Source organism: Chlorocebus sabaeus, chromosome 12 (genome assembly GCF_047675955.1).
Source record: "Chlorocebus sabaeus isolate Y175 chromosome 12, mChlSab1.0.hap1, whole genome shotgun sequence".
Classification (NCBI taxonomy): domain Eukaryota; kingdom Metazoa; phylum Chordata; class Mammalia; order Primates; family Cercopithecidae; genus Chlorocebus; species Chlorocebus sabaeus.
The window spans coordinates 58027561-58051639 of record NC_132915.1 but is presented as its reverse complement, the minus strand read 5'-3'; the positions used below and the strand labels follow the sequence as shown (position 1 = coordinate 58051639).

General features: G+C 35.5%; 1 long non-coding RNA gene across 1 annotated transcript in view; it reads left to right on the top strand.

The window, feature by feature from the left end:
- Nucleotides 1-24079, top strand: part of LOC140712956 (uncharacterized) — a 541357-nt gene that overhangs the window by 249040 nt on the left and 268238 nt on the right. The window contains exon 2 of the long non-coding RNA XR_012094821.1: nt 16847-16943. This is a non-coding gene — a long non-coding RNA (uncharacterized lncRNA). The remainder of the gene's footprint in view (nt 1-16846; nt 16944-24079) is intronic.

The following is a 24079-nucleotide window of genomic DNA, read 5'->3' as shown; positions in this document are numbered from 1 at the left end:
CTTATCTGAGGCAAATACATTTTAAGTTAACTCTTGAATTTACATCCTAAGAATTGTTGTAATTAAATAAAACCTAAACTCTACCTGTTCGTTATCAGGATGAAATACATGCCATTTCTACTCTTTACCATTTGATGCATAAAATGCCAACTTAGCTCCAAAAGATAAATTATTTAGGTTATTAAAATTAATATAAGATTATTATAAGATTAATATAAGATCTTTTTTTATATTCTATTTTTTAAATTGTGTATTTTTGATATAAACTGGTAGCTCATGAGTTGAGATACTAGTGTTGGTGAGAAGTAGAAGTCCTGAAACTGCACAGGAAATATTTTCTTCTTCCTCGTTGCTTCCTTCCATATCTTAGACCATCCCATGTGCATAGTTCATAGGCATGTATACTAAATTTACCTAAAACTAAGCTTTTTATCTTTTTCTCTAAACTACTAAACCTAGGGATTATACCTAAACCTAATCTTACTTATTTCTCTACTCTATTTCCTCATGTTCACCCTCATTGACAATAGCTTGATTCAGGCCTCTAGTATCTCTATCACAGTATATAGCAAAATTACCGTAGCTTGTTGCCTTTCTGATTACCTTTTCTCTACGATGATCTGTTTAAAACTAGAATCTGACTATGTCACTCCTTGTTTGTAACTCCTTGGTGGTTTCTCATTCCTACAGAATAATACCCCAGCTCTTAAACAGAGCATACCAGTCCTAAATAGTCTGTCCACACTAGCTGAGAAAAGCAGAACTGCTTTGAGGTTTCCATGTATATCATGATGCTTCTTGCCTCGATATTTTAGCTAATATTTCTCTGGAAAGGCCTCCTTATACTGTTTTTCTGAATCAGCTACTACTTAAATTTTAAGGTTGAGCTCACACATCCTTATAGGAAGCTTTTTTGGTGTATTTTCTGTCATTCACAGGTACTGGGGACTGAGGTGCCCTTCTCTGTTCTAAAATACTGACATGGTGAATTTTCATATAATTTCATATAATCCAGTTCATATAACTTCTGAACTGGATATTCTGTGTCACAAATTGTCCTTGACTGTGAAAAATGTAAGCTCCTTATACAGAATATGTATATGTATGTCTGTATATATATTTGCATCTTCAGCACCTGACAAAGTATCTTACACAAGTAGATGCTTAATGATCAAATCCAGGTATTTAGGATATTCATCACCTTGAACATTTACTGTTTCTTTGTTATGGTAATATTTGAAACCTTTTCTTCTGGCTGTTTTGATGTATACAACATATTAATGTTAACTGTAATCACCTTATTGAGCTATCAAACACTAGAACTTATTCCTTCTAACTAGATGTTTGTATCCATTAACCAACCTCTATTCATCCCCTCTTCCCACACACACTCTTCCCAGCTGCTGAAAACTATCATTTTACTAACTCCATGAGATCAAATTTTTTAGATCACATACGTGAATAAGAATATATGATATTTGTCTTTCTGTGCCTGGCTTATTTCACTTACCATAATGACTTGCATTTGCATCCACGTTGCTGCAAATGACAGGATTTCTTTCTTTTTTTATGACTTAATGGTGTTCCATTGTGTGTGTGTGTGTGTGTTTGTATATATATACATTCATATATATATATACACATATACCATATTTACTTTATTCATCCACTGATGTATACTTAGATTGATTCCATATCTTGGCTATTGTGAATAATGCTGCAGTAAACATGAGGGTTCATGTATCCTTTTCATAGATCAATAATTTCCTTTCCTTTCAATACATACCCAGTAGTGGAACGGTTTGATCATATGATAGGAAACTTTTTTTATCTTCAATGTACTAGTGTTGAGCTGTGCTAATTAGGTAGCCATTAGGCATTTACGGCTACTTAAGTTAATTAAAATTAAATTAAAAACTCAATGCTAAATACTTATAGTGATATATAAAATAGTACCAACATTGCAGAAAGTTCTGTTAGTCAATCCTCTTCTCAAGTATTACTACAAAATGTCTTCTTATCACGTAGAATCTCCTGTAATGCAAATTTCTCTTGAAGACAATGAAAAATGGAAATTTCAGGTTCAGTTTCCCCTTTTCTCTGGAATTGCCAGCACCAAACACTTACACAAATGCAGAACATTGTATCTTACTTAGAGACAATATAGGCAGAATATTATTAACATGGACAATGAAATATAGGAATTAAACCTTCAAGGATAAGTAGCATTTGGAGTATTGAGAAGGTAAAGGATTAGAAGAATATATTTTAAATGAGTAAAATTCCAGGATTAGGCCAGAGCATGGCCTAATGAATGTGTGGGTGAATCTCTTTAAGGGAAGTAATTAAAGTATGTTTAGGATTAAAGTAAGATGTAAAGTTAAAAAGAGGATACAAAATGACGTAATATATGTATAGATATATGATAATGATATGTGATAAATATATAATAGATGGATATATGATAAACAAAATGTAGTAAATTATTAATAGCAAAATCTAGTTATTAGTATATGGGTGCTACTATAAAATCCTTTAACTTTTCTCTGTGCTTGATACTTTTATAGTAAAATATTTTGAAATTTACATGTATACAGTAATTTAGCTATGTACCAGTACATTACAAAGAAAGAGAAAAGGAAATGGCCTGAATGACTGTTTATGGTATGAAGAAAGTTAGGCATATTTATCATCCTTGGTTTTTATACTCCAAGAACATTTAAAAAGTAAATGCAAAAGATGTTTTAACTAAGTTTGATCTAAAAATAATGAATTTCTAATCTAAAGGTATGAGTGGAAAGATGTTGACATTTGCTATCTGTATGAATTTGGATAAATTACTTAGTCTTAAATTCTCCAAACCTCAGTTTCCTTTTTAGTAAACTGTGATTAACTGTGGTACCAACTTCCTAAGGTCATCGTGAGGATTGACTGAATTAATACAGATGAAGTACATAAAATAAGGCCTACCACCTGGTAAAAAATCAGCTAATCTTTTTAGGAAATAGACTTTAAAAAAATATTTTACCAATAGGTCCCATCCTACCCTCAGTATTGTGTTTATTTAGTAGGTTATATACTATTTAATGCCTGAAACCAAATGACCTGTTTGTTTGTTTGTTTTAATGAACTGTATTTTTTCCCTAAAGCTTATTAAATAAGAGCTTGGAAAAGAGACTCCAAAGTGACAACAAAAGTTATGATACAGGCATAGCAGCTCTCTTGGAGGAAGTCAGAAGTAGTATTAATGTTAAGTTTTCCACAGAGCACTCTTTGAGCCTGCTGGTTTATAGAACAAAACAGACTTCTGGAGCTGTTGGCCGATTAGCACTCCCCGGGGAGAGAACTTGATCAGGAATGAGAACGCTATATAGAAAAGCAAAGCACAGAGAAAAGAGGTGTCTCTTGAGGTTCAGTGGATGATTTTTGTTCTGTCATTGATTTCTTCACCTTGAACGATGGTTACAGTCTGTATAAATTCAGCACAGTACTCTCCATGCAGTTGTTTATAGCTCCAACTTTCAGACTTTTCATTACAGGAGGTTCATTTTCTCTTTCTTGGCTACATTTAGCACTGAGATGATAAATAGCTCTTTTGGAGCCGGAGGAGGTTCTGAGATTATAAATTGTAGTTTAAGTACATATCCTATCTTCTCCTGAGCCCAAAAGGAAAGGATATGGATGAGTCCTGCTCCATTTACTCCTTTTAAATAAACATGCAAAATACAATTATGGGCTATGTTTATGGATTACCTTACAAGTTATTCCCTGGCTATGAAATCCTAAGACATATATACCCCAAATATATAAATCACCAGACTATGCTATGGGCCTGAATTTACCGAAGTCCTTATTTGGCTTCTTGAAACTAGAAATTCAGGGCCTGTCTGCCAGGATGGGAAAAAAAGGAAGGGGAAGACAAACCTACGTGCATTGTGGTGCTTGGTTCCATTCTTGCTGCAGATTGGACTCTTGCTGGCGATAGTATGGCAGTAAGATTGTATTGCCATCTAGAGAATTGTGCCTATTCCAATTATTCCAAACCTTACAGTATATAGCTGGGTTTATACTATTACCAATATCTGAATGCTTCTTAGCCAAATAAATCTGCATGAGCATAACCTTTCTCCATCATTTTCTGATTTCGTGGCATTTGGTCATTTTAAAGACAGCTATGGTGCTTCCTCCATTCCTGTAGACCTTGTGATTAGTAGTGATTCATATGTAGTAAATATTAAATAATTCAATATTTTGTTAAAATTTAAATAAAGGCATCTTGAGTGAATGAATAAATGAAGAAATGAGAGAATTAATAACTTTATTTGAGTTTTTTTCCAACATTTTCTAGAATATGGACTTTTCTGATGACTCAGCAACCACTATTTTATATAAAAATATTTTTGGAATACTGATCATAGAAGTGATTTTTGTAACCTATTTATAAGTTACATCTGCGTATTTATTTTTAGTAACAATTTCCCCACATTTAAATGAAATATATGCCCACAACAAAAAAATTAAACAATATCAAAATACTTTAAAGTGACAATTATGCACATTTCTTACCAGTCACAAATGAGCACAGATAGTAACATTTTATGACACTTCCATAATCTTTTTTCTATAACACACAACACACAGAGACAGACAGAAACATTTTCTGTTTGTTTGTTTTAGAGAAAACGTCTTACCGTCATCTAGGCTGACTGTAATGCTATCATAGCTCACTGTAACCTCAAACTCCTGGGCTCCACTGATTCTTCTGCCTCAGCCTCCCCAGTAGCTGGAACTGCAGGTGTCCACTGCCATGCCTGGCTAATTCTTTTGACAGAATCTTGCTGTGTTGCTCCGGCTGGTCTTGAACACCAGGCTTCAAGCGATCCTCGTACCTTGACCTTTCAAAGTGCTGTGATTATAGGTGTTCTAATTATTTGCTATCTTTTCTTAGAGGGGGAAGGGTATTTTCTTGAGAGCTATCTTTTAAAATTAAAAGTATAATTGAAATGCTTTTAGTCAAAATCCTACACATATCAAGAATATATTCACGAAGGTAGAATTTCTATGTACTTTTTGCTCTAAGAACATTTGTTACTTTTGAATCTGAATAGTGTGAACAACCTAATTCATTTATGCTGAAAATCTTAACACCAGCATTAAAGATTTAAAATGCAATTGTTACAAGCACAAAATTCAGCATTAAAACTACCCTATGAGGACTATTTATTTTATTATCTTGGAGATGTACACTATATTTACCCACATGGTTATTGCCACCACATAATTGCGGCTTTTAGAGTTGGTATATATTAAAAGTCTGAGCTCTTAACATCCAAAATGTCTTTTATGTTTCACTATGTCTAGATGACATTTATACATTCTTCCAGGCCTTGACAACTGCCTGGAAGCAGTAGCCATTTGGAAATAGTCACAGTAATTCTGTTTGTCGTGATTCAGTATTAGATAGAACTGGGCTGGTAGACTAAGTTCTGAATCCTGGAATTCATTGTTCTCTCTCTGTGTGTGTGTGAGTGTGTGTGTGTGTGTGTGTGTGTGTGTGACAGAGAGAGAGAGAGAGAGAGAGAGAGAGAGAGAGAGAGAGATATAACGGAAAGGAGCAAGGGACTGAAAGAGAATATGAATGATAAATAAATTTAATTCCTTCTTTCTTGAATCACTTTTGCTCCCTTGGCGATCCTGTACATGTGTCTATTTTTTCTCATCTTTATTTTGTCCACATCTTCCTTTCGTTTACTCTTATCCTTCTATTCCCATGTAACTTTATTATTTGGGTTATTATAATGTATCTAGACCTCACCTCTGATCTATGTCTTTTTTACCTCAGGAATTTATTTCCCAATTATTCTATCACCTTATTGTTCTTAAGAGACAATAAACTATGATAATTTTTCAGAAATAATTTTGTTTTCTTCCTCATATCTTCTAATGTTGAGACTATTTCTCTGTTTTCTTCCATCACTACCCCTCAGTCTCATAGGTTTATTTCTCATTTCCAATCCAGTGATTTCAAAACCTGTACAACAAACCAACTCAGCAGACCTTGGCGACTTGAGGAGATTCCACAAGACAGATTTCTCCAATGATTGTGTTCCACCAAGTTCTACCACGAAGTTATCTGAGTGATCCTGTTGAACATTGTCCCATGTACCAGTCCCTGCTCTTTCCTTTTGCATGTTGTTAGTTTTGAGCTCATCGTCTTATTAGTGGTTATTAAGAGCTGAGTCTCTGAGGTCTTGGCATCATCTTTGATTGAGGCTCCTTCCTTGGATATCATGGCCATGGCCAACCTCTCTTTCTCTCAGTCTCTCACTCTTTCTCAACAACTCAGCACTCCTCTCTCCCTCTCCCCCCTCCCTTCCCTTCTTCTCCCCATCTCCCCTTTTTTCTCCTCTTCTCTCCTTTCTTACCATTTGCAGTGTACCTCACAGCAGTTTAACTTGCCTAAGAAGTAAAGTATAGGTGCATAATATGATAAGGGGGCTCATTGTACGGTAAACGAGGGGAGATACCAATTCCTGGAGGGCTGTATATCCTGTCAGATACAACTTGGTAGGTTTAAAAACATTCTCCTTACACTGGAGAGGCTGTGGGCACTCTAAAAAAGTGTCAGCAGCCCTTTTTTCAGTACCTCAGGGAATCTTTTTAGTCTACCTCTGCTGCGATTTCAAACTTGCTTTGCTGTTATTATATTACCCTTTGCTCCTATTGTCTGAATTCATGTGTTGTCTTTTTGCCTAGATATTCTTATTAAATATTTTGTTAATGATTAGTTTGATTCATCATTACAGGGTCACCATGAGACATTGTCTCTGGCTTTTCCTCAGCTTCACATTCTACCCACTGAGGTCAATATCATTACAATGCTTAAATACAGCTGTAGCTCCCAGAATCCACTCCAAGGTTAGACTCATCCAGTTAACCATGAAGAATATTCAGACAGTCTATGACATGAACCTTAGTGGATGGTCATCTGTTGGCTACTATGATTGCATTGAATAAAGAAACAATTAGCAATGAAGGAGTGTCATTAATAATTTAGACCTTGGAATCAGACAAACCTAGATCTGATGACAAGATTTGCCATTAAAAGCAGTGTGACTTTGAAAAAGTTTATGTAACTACTTTGAGTTTCAGTATAAAATGGACATGATAACAGCACCAACCTCAGGGTTATTATAAGCATTCAGATGCTATAGGTAAAGAATTTAGTGCATTGCCAAGAATATAAAAAGTGCTTAATAAATTATTCTTATCGTCTTTATTTTACTGGTAAGTGGAAATTCTAGGGAAAAGTGATCTATGAATGCATTTTTCCACTAAATGTTAAAATCTTTAGGTGGATTTTATTTTCCCAAACCTCTTTTATGATGGTCTAGATATTGTCACATAAAGTGATATAAACAATCAAAACAACAAAAACATGAACAGATATATCATATCCTGAAAATGGAAGCCATTCAACTTGTATATATTCAAAATTTATATTCCACAGATTGGAGATATTGAGACATCCATAAGTATGGACTTTATTACTGCCACCTGGAATTGTGAAGCCTCACCTGTAAGAGGTAGATGATAATCAAACAAAAATCATAAAAGTTTAAGAGAATCTAGGGAATGCTGAACTAAAAGGAGGAACATAGCCATAAAATAAAACATTAATGCTTACTTCAGTCAGATCATTTTCATTCTATTTCTCCTTCAATGTAAAGCCTCCTAATTCTGTGAAATTTCATGTGCATCCCTTTGTACTTTTTGAAATTTGACATTGCATTGCATGGGGAATTGTATGTAATTCCTGCAATCCTAAATTAATTTCCTGATTTTTCCAAAAGGAAATCTCCTCTTGTGCTCATTGACCTAAAAATTAAGTGGTGGTAAGATAATAGCACCTCCCAGGGTATGCTTCACATGCAGTGTCTTAGTGCAATTTGACGTTATCCAAAGAGGCTAAATAATAGGCTATTCTCCATGGCCCTCAACTGCCAGGCTTCTGAATATGCTGAGTCAAGACACTTGGGTTACAGAGGCAAATAGAACTAATTTAGGGGACAATTTCCTGTGCTCCCACTTAGTCCTACTTAGAATTGTAGAATCCTGCATTCATAAGGGTTTTTAGCAAGTATCAAGTTTAGCATTTCAGAAAGTGTTTCCCAGAGTAATGTTATCATCCCAAGAGATGGCAATATGAAAAAAGAGAAAGAAATTCTGTGTTTAAATCAGTTTGTTAAATATTATCTTTCATTGTGGTAGTCTTAGAATGTTTATTATGTTAAGTAGATTGTGAGGGAATGATAAGGAAAGGAGAGGAAGAAAGGCAAGAAAAGGAGAAAGGAAGGGGAGGGGAGGGAAGGAGGGAGGGAGGGAAGAAGGGAGGAAGGAAGGAAGAAGGAAGGAAGGAAGGAAGGAAATAAATATTTGTCAAACTTGATTATGTTAGCATCTTCTAGTGCACAAGCATTATACGGAATGGTTTGGGAAATACCAGTGTGATTCCAGCACTTCACTTTACAGATAAAGGAACGGTGCCACTTCAAGACAAAAACGTGTCACTTTAATAAAAATCAGAGTACAGTTTTAAGTTGTTAAACATTAACCTGAATTGGCAAGAGCACAAGGAGAGCTCGTCTTCCTGTTTGGCATCACAACAGCTGGAGCTGGTAGTTCTTTCATTCTCCCTGCTCATGTTTTTTCCCCTCTCCACCTAATGTTACATACAGCTTCATACAGCTTTTCCTGTCCCTAGAGACACTTGATACCAAATTGCCTTTGTCTTCATAGTGGTGAATAGCAGCCCAGAATTCCCATTTTCATGCCATGGACTGATATGAAACCTAATCTTATTGACCACTCCCCACTCTTCCTTTCAGACAATGTGAACACTAATAGGAACAGACTGTAATGACACGGTCACTTATTTTTTTTAACCTGTTGCCGTTTACTTACAATGAATATAGCATTCTGTCTTTCTGTGTGTTTCCCAATAATATTTCCCAATATTTAGGAATTACTTGTTTGTAATCTTGTTTTCAAATGTGAGCTGGGACTGGGCATGGTCGTTCATGCCTGTAATCCCAATGCCAAGGTGTGAGGATTGCTTGTGGCCAGGAGTTTGAGACCAGCCTAGGGAACATAGCAAGACCTTATCTCTCTCTATATACATACATCCAAAGTGGTTCCTTACTGTGTCTCCATTTAAGAATCTGAACATGCCTAATGTTTGGTAGAGAGGACCAGTGGCAATTCCCTATTGTGGTTAAAGGGAAAATTATATGTTTTGTTCTCCTGAAGATTCAGTTTCTTTAGGCCTTTACCAGCGAGATTGTGTAAGTGACAAAGTAAAGCATTTACACTACATCTCTCATTCAGCCTGGCAATTATGTCAACCTGGAAGATGCCAGTGCCAGATCTCATTCTCATGCACCAAGACCCCTCTTTTATGCTGCAGATTCCTAGGTCTGTCGTCTTCTACTGCAGGACATCCCTTACTACCTCCATCAACAGTCAGTGTGGCTTTCAGGTCATGGCAGAAGGAAAAGGCAACAATCTTCCTAATCCACATGCAAGCAGACACTCCCATGCATCTATAGTAAACTAGCCTCACAGAAAAGAGAGAAAATCTGTGACTACTTGAAAAGTATGTCAAAGTAAAGATTTTTCCCTTCCCTTTCATTGACAATCTGATATGATAGTATATTCTTAATCTCTGTCTCCTTCTATCTGACTCTGTTTCTCTTTGCCTGTCTATCTCTATTGGCTTTTGTGTCCTCAAGACATTCTTTCTCTCTCTCTCATTTTGACTCCATGACTGTTTCTGTTTTTGTCTCCCTCCTTTCACAGTTTCCTCCTTCTCTCCCTATATTTATTGATTTCTTTTTGTCTATAACTTCATGGGTCTTCTGTGTCCTTCTCACTTTCTTTCTCTATCTTTGTCCCTCTTTTGCCAATTCCCTCAGTTGATTCAGTTTTCGACATTGGTTGTGTATGAGTCATTAGAGTCCCGGGTATGGGTAAGCCATTATGAGCAAGGCAATTTCCCTTGGTCAAGCCTTAGTTATTTTAAATCTTAATCTAAATCCTGTATAACTCACCACAGTGATGTTACTGGAGGTAGAAAGTGGTATCTCCACTCTGGCCTGAAAGAGGATTGTTTATACTCAAGTTCCTAGAAACACTTCAGTTTTTGTTTTTAAGTCAATATTTGCTAGTCATTCTCAAAATTCTTGTCGTTGTACCATGGGAGTTCCCAAGATCCTTTTGAGCCATGTGCTAGGTGAAAACTATTTTTAAGATAAGACTAAGGTATTACTTGTTTCATCATTGTGTTAACAATTTCCATGATGGTGCAAAGGCAATGGTAGATAAAATTTCCAGAATCTTAGCATAATTCAATATGGCAACACCAGACTGTTAGTAGCAGTCACTGTATTTTCCACCGTCATTTCCTTAAAGTAACCAAGCAAAAAAAACAAAAAGGCAGGTCACTTAACAATGTCCTTTATGAAGTAGTATGCATTATTTTTTATAACTTGTTCTCTGAATAAACACCATCTTAATATCCTTTGTGATGAAATGTGAAGTATGCGTAAAGCAATTTTGCTACAAACTGAAGTATGATGTTTTCTTGAACAAAAAAACACTTTTGTAATTGAGTTGCACACTGAACTAGCTACTTTTTCATTTAACATCATTTTAACATAAAAATGTAACTAATAGTCAAATTAAAGCTATTGAGGCTTAAGGTATTTGGCATATATTTCTCAAAAATAAACAAATTGATCTTGTAACTTCAAGGAAAGTAACTGTTTTGTATTTGTATTTGTTGCCAGTGATCAAATTTCAGCTTTGAAGTAAAGGTTAAAATTTTGAAAATTATTTGTGCCACCATAGGTGTAACACTTCCCAATACTTTAAAATCATTCTGATAAGATTAGCTGTAATTTTAACAGGAATACTTTTTATTATTTTCTGTATGTTAATAATTTGATTATGCATAATTTAGTGAACCAATATTTTCTAAGTCACCAATGTATGATGACCAAGCGGTCATAAAGATCCATTCACATTAAGAGATAGCCAGTGAATTTTAATATAATAATATGAAAAGTTATTTGATGTGGTTTTAGATTTTATATTGTAACTGATCTTTTAGAAACGACTTCGCATAAAATGTTGCTATGCTATCAAAGACGTATTCTACAATAAGTTTAAAAGCAGTAAAAATCTCTTTCTTTTTTCCAAAAATACATGTCTATATCAGAGTAGATTTTCTTCATAGGTTTCCACCAAAAATAATATCATACAGGTTGAATGAAGATTGAATAAGGCTATTTTCTATTAAGTCAGATTTTAAGGAAATTTACAAAAATATAGAATAGTCTCACTCTACTCCCTAATTTTTTGTTTTAGAAAATATAATTATCTTTCATAAAAACATGTCATTTATGTTACTGTTTTATGGGTTTATTTTTATTTTTAAATTATTGTTGTCATAATAATTAACTGATAACTAATGACAATTGTTAAAAGTTTTTCTCAGCTTTCATTTCTAATCTGATAAATGAAAATTTATATACATAAATGAATACTCTTCATTTTAAAGAGTATATATAGACCCCGATTCCTAAACGTTTAAGCACTGATTTAAGACAACTTTCTATCTCCTCATACCCATTTACCTTAACTCAAGTTCCCAGAAAAATATCTGAGTAGTAATGATACTCAAAGAATTTCAAAGAATCTCAGTATGAATGATAAATGTTCAATTCAGTCATGCCTCTCTTTTACTTTGAACCAGTAGTCTCAGATCAAACATATGTACCCCAATATTTAACTCTTGTAGAGTGAGTACATTCCTCATTAGTATTCATTATGGCCAGTCATTGTTTATCCCATGATGACGCTGGGAATGTCATTTCTATACCCAGTAAATATTTGGAGAGTTATTCTGTGCCAATACCAGACATTGTGCATACATTTTACATACATCTTTTATTTTAATCCTTAAAAGAATACTATGAAGGTAGTGATTTGAATCAGTAATGGGTAACTTATCACTGCATAACAAACCACCTCAAAACTTAATGACTTAAAACAAGTATTATTTTATTTGCTTTTAATTCTGTGGGCATGCACTTTGATCTGAGGCTCAGCTTGGTGGCACTTTTACTTATCTCTCCTGGAACATTCATGCAGTTACAGTCATCTGGCAGCTCCACTGAATCTGGATGGTCTAACGTGGGTACTTCTATGTCTGACAGTTGGTGCTACCTATCAGGGGGCCATAGGTCTTGAACAGGCCAATGTGATTTTCTCCTGTGGTGGCAGAAGAGTTCTAGGAGGGCAAGAGGAGAAGATGCAAGTCCTCGCAGGTTCTAGGCTCATAAGTCACATTCCTCTACATTTTAGTGGCCAAGCAAGTCACTAGACAAGCTTAGATTTAAGAGAATGGATAAATTTTAGCTTTGAAAGATGAAAATGGAAAAATTTCATTGCAAAGAGAGTATGTACAGAGATGGCAGGAATTATTGCAGCCATTTTGAAAGCTGTATATCACAGTGTCATTAGATCCATTTTATAGATGAAAAAACTAAGAACTAGAACAACTAGAAAGTAGTGAGGTTGAAATTTGAGCACTTGTCTTTGTGTTGACAAAACACATACCCTTAACCGTTAAAATATTTAGATGGATAGATATTGAGCCCATGATTTTAACTCTTGAAGAGTAAGGGTTGATGAGGCTTTGGTTCTCCTACCATCTTTGTTTCTTTCCTGTACCAAGTGGCCACTGTGTGTCTATCTCTACTGTTACCTACTGTGTGGGTCTCTATGCCCCGTAAGTGTGTGGGTGGATGGGTCTCCATCCACACACTTCTCTGACAAATGTGTTTGAGAACTAATATCAGAGACCCTTTATAATAATCACCATTCTGACTGGTGTGAGATGGTATCTCATTGTGGTTTTGATTTGCATTTCTGTAATGATCGTGATGTTGAGCATTTTTCCATGTGTTTGGCCGTGTAAATGTCTTCTTTTGATAAGTGTCTGTTCATATCCTTTACCCCATACTTGTTATTTTAACAAGGAAATTTTAATATAAAGGATGGATTAAACATTTGTTGGAGAGCTGGAAGAGGAAAAAGAGGTCCCTGAGATTATACAGAGAGTAGTCTCAGGAAGCATCTCCACCCTCAGGGCTTGGGGAACAAAATGAAAAGCTGGGGCACTGGGAGCTTGGAAAAGGAACTTTGTAGATCTCTGTATCACACTTCTCAGAAGTGTTGCTATGCAGCCAGTGTTGGCATCTCAGGAGCTCATAGAAGAGGCCTCGGGAACTCAAACTCAAGAACTCTTAGGACAGGATACAAGCCACCTGGGGATGGCACCTCTGTCAGGTCAGAATAAGCTGGTTCTGGGAGAATTTGAAAAATCTGTAGGCAGAAATGACTGCCACTGACAGGGTGCAGGATGATTGCTAAACAATGCTGACAGCAAGATAACAGGAAAAAATAAGCCCCTTTCTCCCTTTCTTCACCTCCACAGCCTGTCTCCAACGCCCTCCCAACCCCCAATGCAGAATCTAAGGAAGCCAGCTGGCAAAGGAAAGTGGTGTGCAGAGTCCTAAACCCAAAATCTCAAAGCAGAATATAGAAATATAGGTTTAGTTTTAGGTCTTATGTTTAAGTCTTTAATCCATCTAGGGTTAATTTTTGTATAAGGTGTAAGGATGGGGTCCAGCTTCAGTTTTCTGCATATGGCTAGCCAATTTTCCCGACACCATTTATTAAATAGGGAATCCTTCTCCATTGCTTGTTTGTGTCAGGTTTGTCAAAGATCAGCTGGTCGTAGATGTGTGGCGTTGTTTCTGAGGTCTCTGTCATGTTCCATTGGTCTATGTATCTGTTTTGGTACCAATACCATGCTGTTTTGGTTACTGGAGCCTTGTAGCGTAGTTTGAAGTCAGGTAGCATGATGCCTCCAACTTTGTTCTTTTTGCTTAGGACTGTCTTGCATATATGAACACTTTTTTGGTTCTATATGAAAGTTAAAGTAGTTTTGTCTGTGAAGAAAGTCAATGGTAGCTTGATGGGGATAGCATGAATCTATAAATTACTATGGGCAGTATGACCATTTTCACGAATTGATTCTTCCTATCTGTTAACATGGAATATTTTTCTATTTGTTTGTGTCCTCTCTTATTTCCTTGAGCAATGGTTTGTAGTTCCCCTTGAAGAGGTCCTTCACATCCCTGTATTTTATTTTCTTTGTAGCAATTTTGAATGGGAGTTCACTCATGATTTGGCTTTCTGTCTGTTATTGGTGTATAGGAATGCTTGTGACTTTTGCACATTGATTTTCTATCCTGAGACTTTGCTGAAATTGCTTATCAGCTTAAGGAGATTTGGGGCTGAGACGATGGGATTTTCTAAATATACAATCATGTCATCTGCAAACAGAGACAATTTGACTTCCTCTCTTCCTATTTGAATGCCTTTTATTTCCTTCTCTTGCCTGATTGCCCTGGCCAGAACTTCCAATATTATGTTGAATAGGAGTGGTGACAGAGGGCATCCTTGTCTTGTGCTGGTTTTCAAAGGGAATGCTTCCAGTTTTTGCCCATTCAGTATGATATTGGCTGTGGGTTTGTCACAAATAGCTCTTATTGTTTTGAGATACGTTCCATCAATACCTGGTTTATTGAGCGTTCTTAGCATGAAGGGGTGTTGAATTTTATCGAAGGTTTTTTCTGCATCTATTGAGATAATCATGTGCTTTTTGTCATTGGTTTATGTGATGGATTATGTTTATTGATTTACATATATTGAACCAGCCTTGCATCCAGGGATGAAGCCGACTTGTTCGTGGTGGATAAACTTTTCAATGTGCTGCTGGATTCAGTTTGCCAGTATTTTATTGAGGATTTTCGCATCAATGTTCATCAGGGATATTGGCCTGAAATGTTCTTTTTTCTGGTTGCGTCTCTGCCAGGTTTTGGTATCCAGATGATACTGGCCTCATAAAATGAGTTAGGGAGGAGTCCCTCTTTTTCTATTGCTTGGAATAGTTTCAGAAGGAATGATACCAGCTCCTCTTTGTACCTCTGATAGAATTTGGCTGTGAATCCATCTGGTCCTGGGCGTTTTTTGATTAGTAGGCTGTTAATTATTATCTCAATTTCAGAACTTGTTATTGATCTATTCAGGGATTCAACTTCTTCCTGGTTTAGTCTTGGGAGGGTGTATGTGTTCAGGAATTTATCCGTTTCTTCTAGATTTTCTACTTTATTTGTGTAGAGGTGTTTATAGTATTCTCTGATGGTAGTTTGTATCTCTGTGGGATCAGTGGTGATATCCCCTTTATTATTTTTTATTGTGTCTATTTGATTTTGCTCTCTTTTCTTCTTTATTTGTCTGGCTAGTGGTCTATTTCGTTAATCTTTTAAAAAACCCAGCTCCTGGATTTATTGATTTTTGAGGGGTTTTTCATGTCTCTATCTCCTTCAGTTCTTGTCTGCTCTTAGTTATTTCTTGTCTTCTGCTAGCTTTTGAATTAGTTTGCTCTTGCTTCTCTAGTTCTTTTAATTGTGATATTAGGGTGTCGATTTTAGATATTTCCCACTTTCTCTTGTGGGCATTTAATGCTATAAATTTCCCTCTAAACACTGCTTTAGGTTTGGGGCTAAGAGACAATAACTTAAAAAAACACATTTCTTACTCAGCTTCTATTGAAGGGGAAATAGAAGCAACTTTCATTGTTCAGTCTGTACCTGAAGTGAACCGATAAGAGGAATTGAGATGTCAATATTATTTAATGGGCCCAGTGGACTCTTTCGAATATCTAACTTTTAGGACGAGAGATCCACTTGTGCCATCTAGTACCGTTGTAATTACTATATTTGTAAAAATAGAAATCCAGGAAGGCACTAAGAGAGTGAAGCAACAGAATTTATTTTAAGGTGACTATTTTTAAATTGACGACTATGACATGTCTCCTTGAGCTTGAGATGTTTTACACAATCAGGTTTCAGTATTTTCAATACTGCGATTTGCATAACCAAGATTTATTTCATTATTTTATAGAAGATTCTATTGTAATGAAACCAAAACAGCTATTAAGGGGTATAGACCTAGGCTGACGAATAAATGTGATTTCATTGTAGTTTATGTGATTGCAGTATAATTTCCTGCAACAAATTTGACTTTTAAGTGGTGTGTGTATGTTCATGTACATATATGTATGTGTGTGTGTGTGTCTTCTAAGAATATTGTCAGAAAATTGCTCAAATTTGGCAACAGAGTAAAATACCTGGCAAATTTATAAATGAGGATTTAGCTTGCAAAATTATCATTGCTAGAATATATAGGTACAGAGTAATATATTTTATACTAATGTGATGAATGGAAATAGATAAATGTGTTTCAATATTATGGTTCTTATTCATTCAACTTTTAGACATCCATAAGCATCTTAAAAAGAGAAAAGCTGTATATTCAAATGACTTTTCTTTCTCTAACACATTATAACTTGATTGCTTTCCTCCTTTTTCTCATCATCTATATGCTATTTCTGATATTTAGTTGATTTTTAACATATATTTAAGAATACTCATTGATTTATGAAAACACATATAATAAAATGCATTACCTGAAAATGCAAGCAGTAGTGTCATTAAGTACATCAAATTGGATTGGAAGTACACATTTTTTTAAATAGTTAGGGCAAAACCAGCAAGATGGAGTAAGATGTGGAATTTTAGATGAGCACTACTGAAAGAAGCTGGGTTTTTATTTTCCATGTTCCTAAGAGTTTCTGTTTCATTTCGTCTAGGAAATCCACTGGAGATGGTTTCAAGATATAGGATCCTTATATGTGAGGTATCCCAAATGAAGTTGGAGCATCCATGTTGAAATTGCTTCATGTTGTGGTAAGAGAAAGTTATTCTTAATATGTTGACCCTTTAAGAATGGAATGAGAATTTCATACTATATATACATATTATATATATATATATATATTATATATAAAAGAAATTTATATATAATATGCATATTATATATAAATATACAGACATGCGTGTATGTGTGTATGTATGGGTTTTCTTCTTATGAGCAGATAATGAAATAAAAAATACAGAATTTTGTAACCCAGTCTACAAGTCTGAGATTCAACAAAAAGTCTTTATTATTTTGCAGTGATTATTTTCTGGCTCCTGAAGTGGAGTAGGGCACAATAGCAGACTCAAATTTGTTCTTAACTTCTCACTATGTGTATGTACATTATATTAGTCAATAAGTTACCATAACAGCCTTAAGAGGTAGGTGGTATTATCCACAGAGTAAAGATGTGGAAACAGAAGTTCAGAGAAATTAAAACCTCATCCAAATTCATTAAACTAGCAAATGGCTCAAGAGTGATTTGACTGCAAAATCTACTCTATCACTGTCATGCTGCCTCCTTGGATGAATATTTAAAATATAAGCCACTATTTTGTTATAGCACTATCTATGAGGATTTGTAATTAAAGAAATGTTTATCTGAAACATTCCATTCAGCATAATGGAAATTTAAGCTCAAATATGCATTTTTTTTTTTTTTTTTTACATAGAAGATATTTGTTTGAGGAAATTTCAGATTTCTGGTTGAAACCTTCAGAATTCCAGTATGCATTTGGGATATTAGTTTGTAAATGACAGAACACAGGTTCTTTTGTTCCTGGGACTCAGCAGTACCATTAGAATTAGTTGTTTTAGGTAGCCTACCTGAAAAAGTTCAAACAAGTCTATCCTGGTGATCATGAACCACATATGTCCTCTGTCTCTGTGAGTAAGATTTGCTTAGGTTATTCAACAGTGATGCCTTGGAAGTGTGTAAAGCATTCTCTCTGTGTAGTCATGCCTGTAGTCTTGCCTCTGAATTAGTAACAGCACCATTTCTGTGGGAGCAGATACCATGTCTGTTGCTGAAGATTACATTTTTACTTTCTATGTTATAAAATGGGGGGAAAGGAAAGCCAACTCTCAGTTTGAGATTCAGAGGAGCAGTCTTCAATTATCTCCAGGTTTCAATGTGTGGTTTCACTTTTTTATAGGAAAAAGCCTATAAAATTAGTGAATGCCTGGAAGATATTAGACTAGACTCTCCAACATCAATAAGGAAAGACTTCTTCCAGAGCACCATGGGAAAGGAATCTGGGCAATTCTTTACTAAAGCTATTTTTTATTATTTCCATTCTGAGAACACCTGCATAAATGTCTATGTCACTCCTATGCTGTATTACTTTTCAATTCAAGCATCTTAAAAAAAATTTACAGAAGCTCCTAACCAAACATTTCCAAATTCCCACTTGATGCCCAGCTTTGGATTGATTTTTAAAAGTTTTTTAAAAATATAATTCTCTCTGTGTAGGGACACAATTCTTTCTGCTTTTTCTCTGTAATAACCCTATATTTGCTTCTGTCTTACCTACTTTGAGATAGTGATCAAGTTACTAAACATCTTTTAGCCTCAGAATTCTCATTATAATATGAGATTCTTAACAGTCAGATTGCTTACATTTTAAAGATTACAAAGCATATCTGTAAATCACCTACTGCTTAGAACATTGCTGGCGCTCTTTCATATTAGCTATATATCTAGATCTACAAATAGGTTTGATTACATGTAAGTCCCCCACATATTTATGAGGAACTTCTTAGAATATTCCAGAATAAGGACAAAATTGGTTCAGAAGATTGGTGTGACTCACGAGGTTGGTGGAGAGGAGGTGAAAGGAAGCCTCATCTTGATCAGAAGTATCTAACCAGGAAAATAAGCATTTTATTCATTTATTACCATGCCAGAAGCAATAGATCTTTACCTTAGGTTTGTTCATACCACCTGTATGACAATGTTCCTTTATCACAAGACTTTTTAACATTTGCTTCTCTAGGCCAACAGTTCTCAAGATTTAAGCTGTTTACAACCACCTGGAAAACATATTAAATACAGAGGGTAGCAGATGCTATTTGGGGGATTCTGCTTCAGTAAGATAGGTTGAGTCCTAAGAATTTACATTTTAAACATGATTATTCAGAACCAGAGCAATTCTGGTATACCCCACTAACTGCCATTTTTTCATCTTGAAGATTAAAATTTTACAGTCTATTTGGAAGTTTTATTGTTGGAGATAGAATTGAACAATTTTATTATGTAACTGTTAAGAGAGATAGCTAAGAATAAGACAAGGTTTAATAATAGTTCTCTACACTTATTAGGCAATAGAGTAACTCTGTACAGAATTTGATTCCACGTACTTATGAAAAGTTGATGGAACAACTACGTAAAAATAAAACACGCTGGTCAAGTTAATAATAGGGTTTCTGATTTTACTAATGTTTATTGAAACCATTTAATAACCAGTTGCTTTCGTATATATATTATCAAATCCTCATTCTAGTTCTGTTTAGTATTTTGTATCCTCATTTTACAGATTAATACAAATACATTTATAGAAAATACTGGCTTGTTAAGTTATAAGGTTAGAAAACAATAGGGCCAATCTTGGTACCAAGACAGCATGCAACTGGTACACCTGTTTCCTTATCCTAGGGTAATTCAATTTTCTAATCATGAAAGGTTTTGTTTTTATGGCAGCCACCAGTATAAGCACGTATTGGAACAACCAGCCTATATTTATTTTGTTTAAACTGCTAAACACTTAATTCATCTTCACCTAATGAGTTAGACTTTGAAAAGCATCAGCAGAATAGGCCTGTTTCATGTGCTCCGTAAAACTTCTCAGGAAAATATCTTCTGAAAAAAAATGTTTCAGGCATCTTCTGCACATTCTTGTTTTTTACCAGTGTGCTTATTAACTTTCACCAATTATTTGTATGTCATCTTTCATTTAAATCAATTATCTGTGATTAAGCCTCGCTCAGTAGCTAGTCAATTATCTCTTCTAAAAACAAAAGCGGCCGGGCGAGGTGGCTCATGCCTATAATCCCAGCACTTTGGGAGGTCGAGGTGGGCAGATCACCTGAGGTCAGGAGTTCTAGACCAGCCTGGCCAACATGGTGAAACCCTGTCTCTACTAAAAATACAAAAATTAGCTGGGCGTGGTGGCAGGTGCGTGTAATCCCAGCTACACGGGAGACTGAGGCAGGGAAATTGCTTAAACCAGCAAGGTGGAGGTTGCAGTGAGCCGAGATCATGACATCACACTCCAGCCTGGGGGACAAAAGCGAGACTTTGTCTAAAACAAACAAACAAACAAACAAGCATTATAGATAGATAGATAGATAGACAGACAGACAGACAGACAGAAATAGAGATATGTCCAACCTCCTTTGTATCTAGGTGTGGCTTTGTGTCTAAGTTCTGGCCAATGTGATGTTACCTAAAACAATATATACCATTACTAGGTGATATCCTTCAAGGGTCTGAATGTCTGTTTCTCCTTCTTCCTTGACTAACTTGGAAATCAGATACAGAATGAGATGTCCTGGTGAGCCAGTCTGTATCACACAGACAAAGATAACTGTCTATATGTGGTAGAATAACAACATAGAAAGGGGCTAGCTTACTGCCTTAATTTATAGAGCAAAACAGTCCAGGACTCCTTCTGTGCTGAATGTTATGTGAAAGATGAATAAGCTCTACTTGTTTAGCTATTGCTATTAAGCCACTATACAGGGCAGAATATATGTCCTAATGAAGTCACGCATTCTTCCGTGAATGTGTTACTTGTGAATGTTTAGCACACTATGGCTCCTTTAGGAAGTTAATCTTAGCTCGACAAGATTCACTGGGCCCTTAAACAAAGAATGCCACTGTGGTTGCCTAGATATTATACATGTACCATATAGAAGCATCTCATCTCGCACATCTTACTCTTTATACTATTCTCCTCACCACTTTCTCCACTGATCCGTCACCAGCTCTGTTATCCTTTTTGTCCATCCATTACAGAGCAATGCATACATTTGTTCCTTTTTTCCAATTCATTTTGCTACAGCACTTACCTTTCATGCATGTGCAATGTGAAGACTGCAAATAAAAGACAACAGGAATAATAAACCCTGAGACGAACTTCAGAGTCCTTGCCTTTCTTAACAGCATTCAACATAAACTTTAAAAAACCACATCAGACTATGCAAATAAAACAATAAGTGGATGGATGCCTTAAAGTTTCTCCCAAGATAACAACATCCAAACCTGTATAATCTACAAGATATTCTTCATTGTCTCCTGCCCTTCACTCAATCCCTCACCTGATCTATCCTCATTTTGCATTCAAGACACATTTTTTTTCCCATCTTTAGTATACCTCCTTGGATCTTTATTTTGGAGAAGATTTTAGATCTATATTTAATTCCCATAGTAGTCAAAGAATGCCGTGATGTCTTATGGATGCAGTGTTCTCCTGCTCCATAATAGAGTCTTCAGTTGTCTTTAAGTGGCAATTATTCTACAAAGAATGCCCCCTACTAAAATGACTGTTTTGACTATGATACTAGCGTTCTGGGACACAGCCTGAGATTGCATCTTTACCTTATCCCTTAATACTACAGTTTGTGCATCTTCTGACTAGCAGAATGCAAGCTTATTATATGCCTTAATATATCTCATAGCTGGCTGCTTACTACAATTGCCATATTTTATCATTCTCTCTGTCACTTCTTTAATGCATCTCCTCTTCCTAAGCATACATGCTGCACTTTCAACTCAATGTTCAACACACAGTATCTCACTTAATTCCCTTAAGCCTCTTAGATAAATATAATGATCACATTTTAGTCACCAACTCAACAAACATTTACTTAGCATTTCTTTTGTGTCACCTATTACTTTAGGCAAGGGAGAGGGAGATAGCAAATAGCCCCCCAGTTGCTCATTCTCTCATAGGGAAGACAAATAAGATAAATGTAAAAATACAAAAACAAAAACATAAACCCTCTCAAAAAAAACCTTTTAAATATACAGTAATAGCATAAAACTTCATTCTAAGAACAAGGAACAAATAAGAAAATTGCTCAATTTCACAGGAAGGAGAGGAATGGCAAAGATTAGAAAATGTTTCCTGGGCATCGTACTTCAGCTGAAATTGGAAAGATAAGGAGACAGACTGAGACAGATACAACAGATTTTCTAAAATGTCACAGCTAGTTAGTGGCAAAGAAGGGACAGGGATTCACACCCAGGTACTTCTGATGTAATGGACCATGCAGTCAGCCATTGTGGCTTCAGAGTTATTCGGGTTTTTGGTGATTTCTGTAATCGAATGCCATTCACATATTGGTACACTCACCTGGCATCCCCATCACTTACTCTCCTCACTTCTGAGCACTTGCTTCTCAGTTACATATCATCTCTACCACCAAGTTATAGTTTTATATAGCTTTATAACTTGGTGGTGGAGATGATATACAAATTGAGTTTTCAAGGAAACAACTTCCAAATTTTCAGGTTTTCTGTACAGTCTTTCCTAAAAGAGTCCAAATGGTATTCCAATTATGGTCTGCCAATTCTGCTTTTCTACTTTTCCTTTCACAATAGCTCCTCTTTCACTTTACAATACAAAGACATGGTTCTCATTCTTGTCCTTACTTCCCAGGGTATGCTGTCCTGGGGGATAAAAACCTTGGTGAGGCTTAAAAAGGGAAGAGTCAGGAATAAAATGAAACTTCTATAGGGACAGTACCAAGAGAGCAAAACAAGGGAGCTTAAGGAAGAAATAAAGGGGACGTACCTTATTTCTTTCAGGTGTTAAACTTATAACAATGCTACTGTCTTTTTCTTCCTGTTGTTCATCACTTTATCAAGCTTTTCTCCATCCATCCTCATCTTCTTTTGGATTTCCTCAAATAAGATGACAGATAAAAATATCTGTATACCAAAGATTTTAAGGAACATATACCTAAACATAAATAAAATATATAGTAACCTCAAAATTATATTCTTTAAAATTATACACACCAAAATTTGTTTTTGATGTCAACTTTAAAAAGGTATCGAAGTGTAAAAACAGTCATTCAATGCATATAATAGCTTTGAAAACATACTCATTAAATTCATGAATAAGTGAGTGGAGGATTTATTCTAATGTAAAAGGCAAAATCTCAAGATTTATAGATCTCTCTTGAGAAGTGAGAACAATTGCACTATAATATGTATACATTTTTGCCTAGGTGCAAAAGGGGCTTATCACACAATATTATATAATTTAATTGCACAGTATCATTAGCATGTAAATGCCAAGGAGACACTCGTGGTACTATCATTATATGCTGCCCCAAGCTATATCAGAGGATCACTGAGAAAGGAATAGGGTATAGTTTGTTTCTTCTCAACTTTGAGGAATGACAGTAAAATTGTTATTGCAGCATAATTAAATATGCATATCTAGATACTAATAAATGCTTTGCTGTCCTAGAATTCAAGAGAAGTGTCAGGCCTCTCAGCCTTCTCTGGCACTGGTCATAGTCTCTAAGTTTTTCTGTAGATTTCTGTAGCTAATAAATGACTATAGAACATTCAAGAGAATTTTATCATCTATTGCCCTTGCTGAAAACTCCAGTATTGAGTCTGCTTATTTTATTTCAGCTGGATTCCTTCCTTTCTTCATTTCTCTCTTCCTCCTTTCCTTCTTTCTTCCTTTTCTCTTTTTCCTTCCTTTTTTTCGTGGAGAGAAAGAGTGTGGTTGGGGCAAAAATATAAATATGAGTGTTCCTTTTAAGATATATCAGTCAATTTTCTCTTTTCAGGGGCATTTAAAGCAGAAAGTGCATAAATAAAATTAATTGCATAACTCTCTAGACATATGTCAAAATCTTGATGTGTTCAGTCTCTGTAATTGGCGTTGTATATTCAAAGTAAGTTTTGCAAACAGCAGGAGCACAGGCTGCATGAGAGCTGCCTATTAAATAGGGGCAATCTGCAGTAATAAAAGTCCTGTCAGCAATCCTTCATAGTTATGGGAGTCACTAGTTGGAGTTTCACAAAGCTACCTTTTCCATTTCTATTTCTTACATATGTGTATATACAAAGTTTTAGTGATTGTTATAACTGATTTTATTAGCC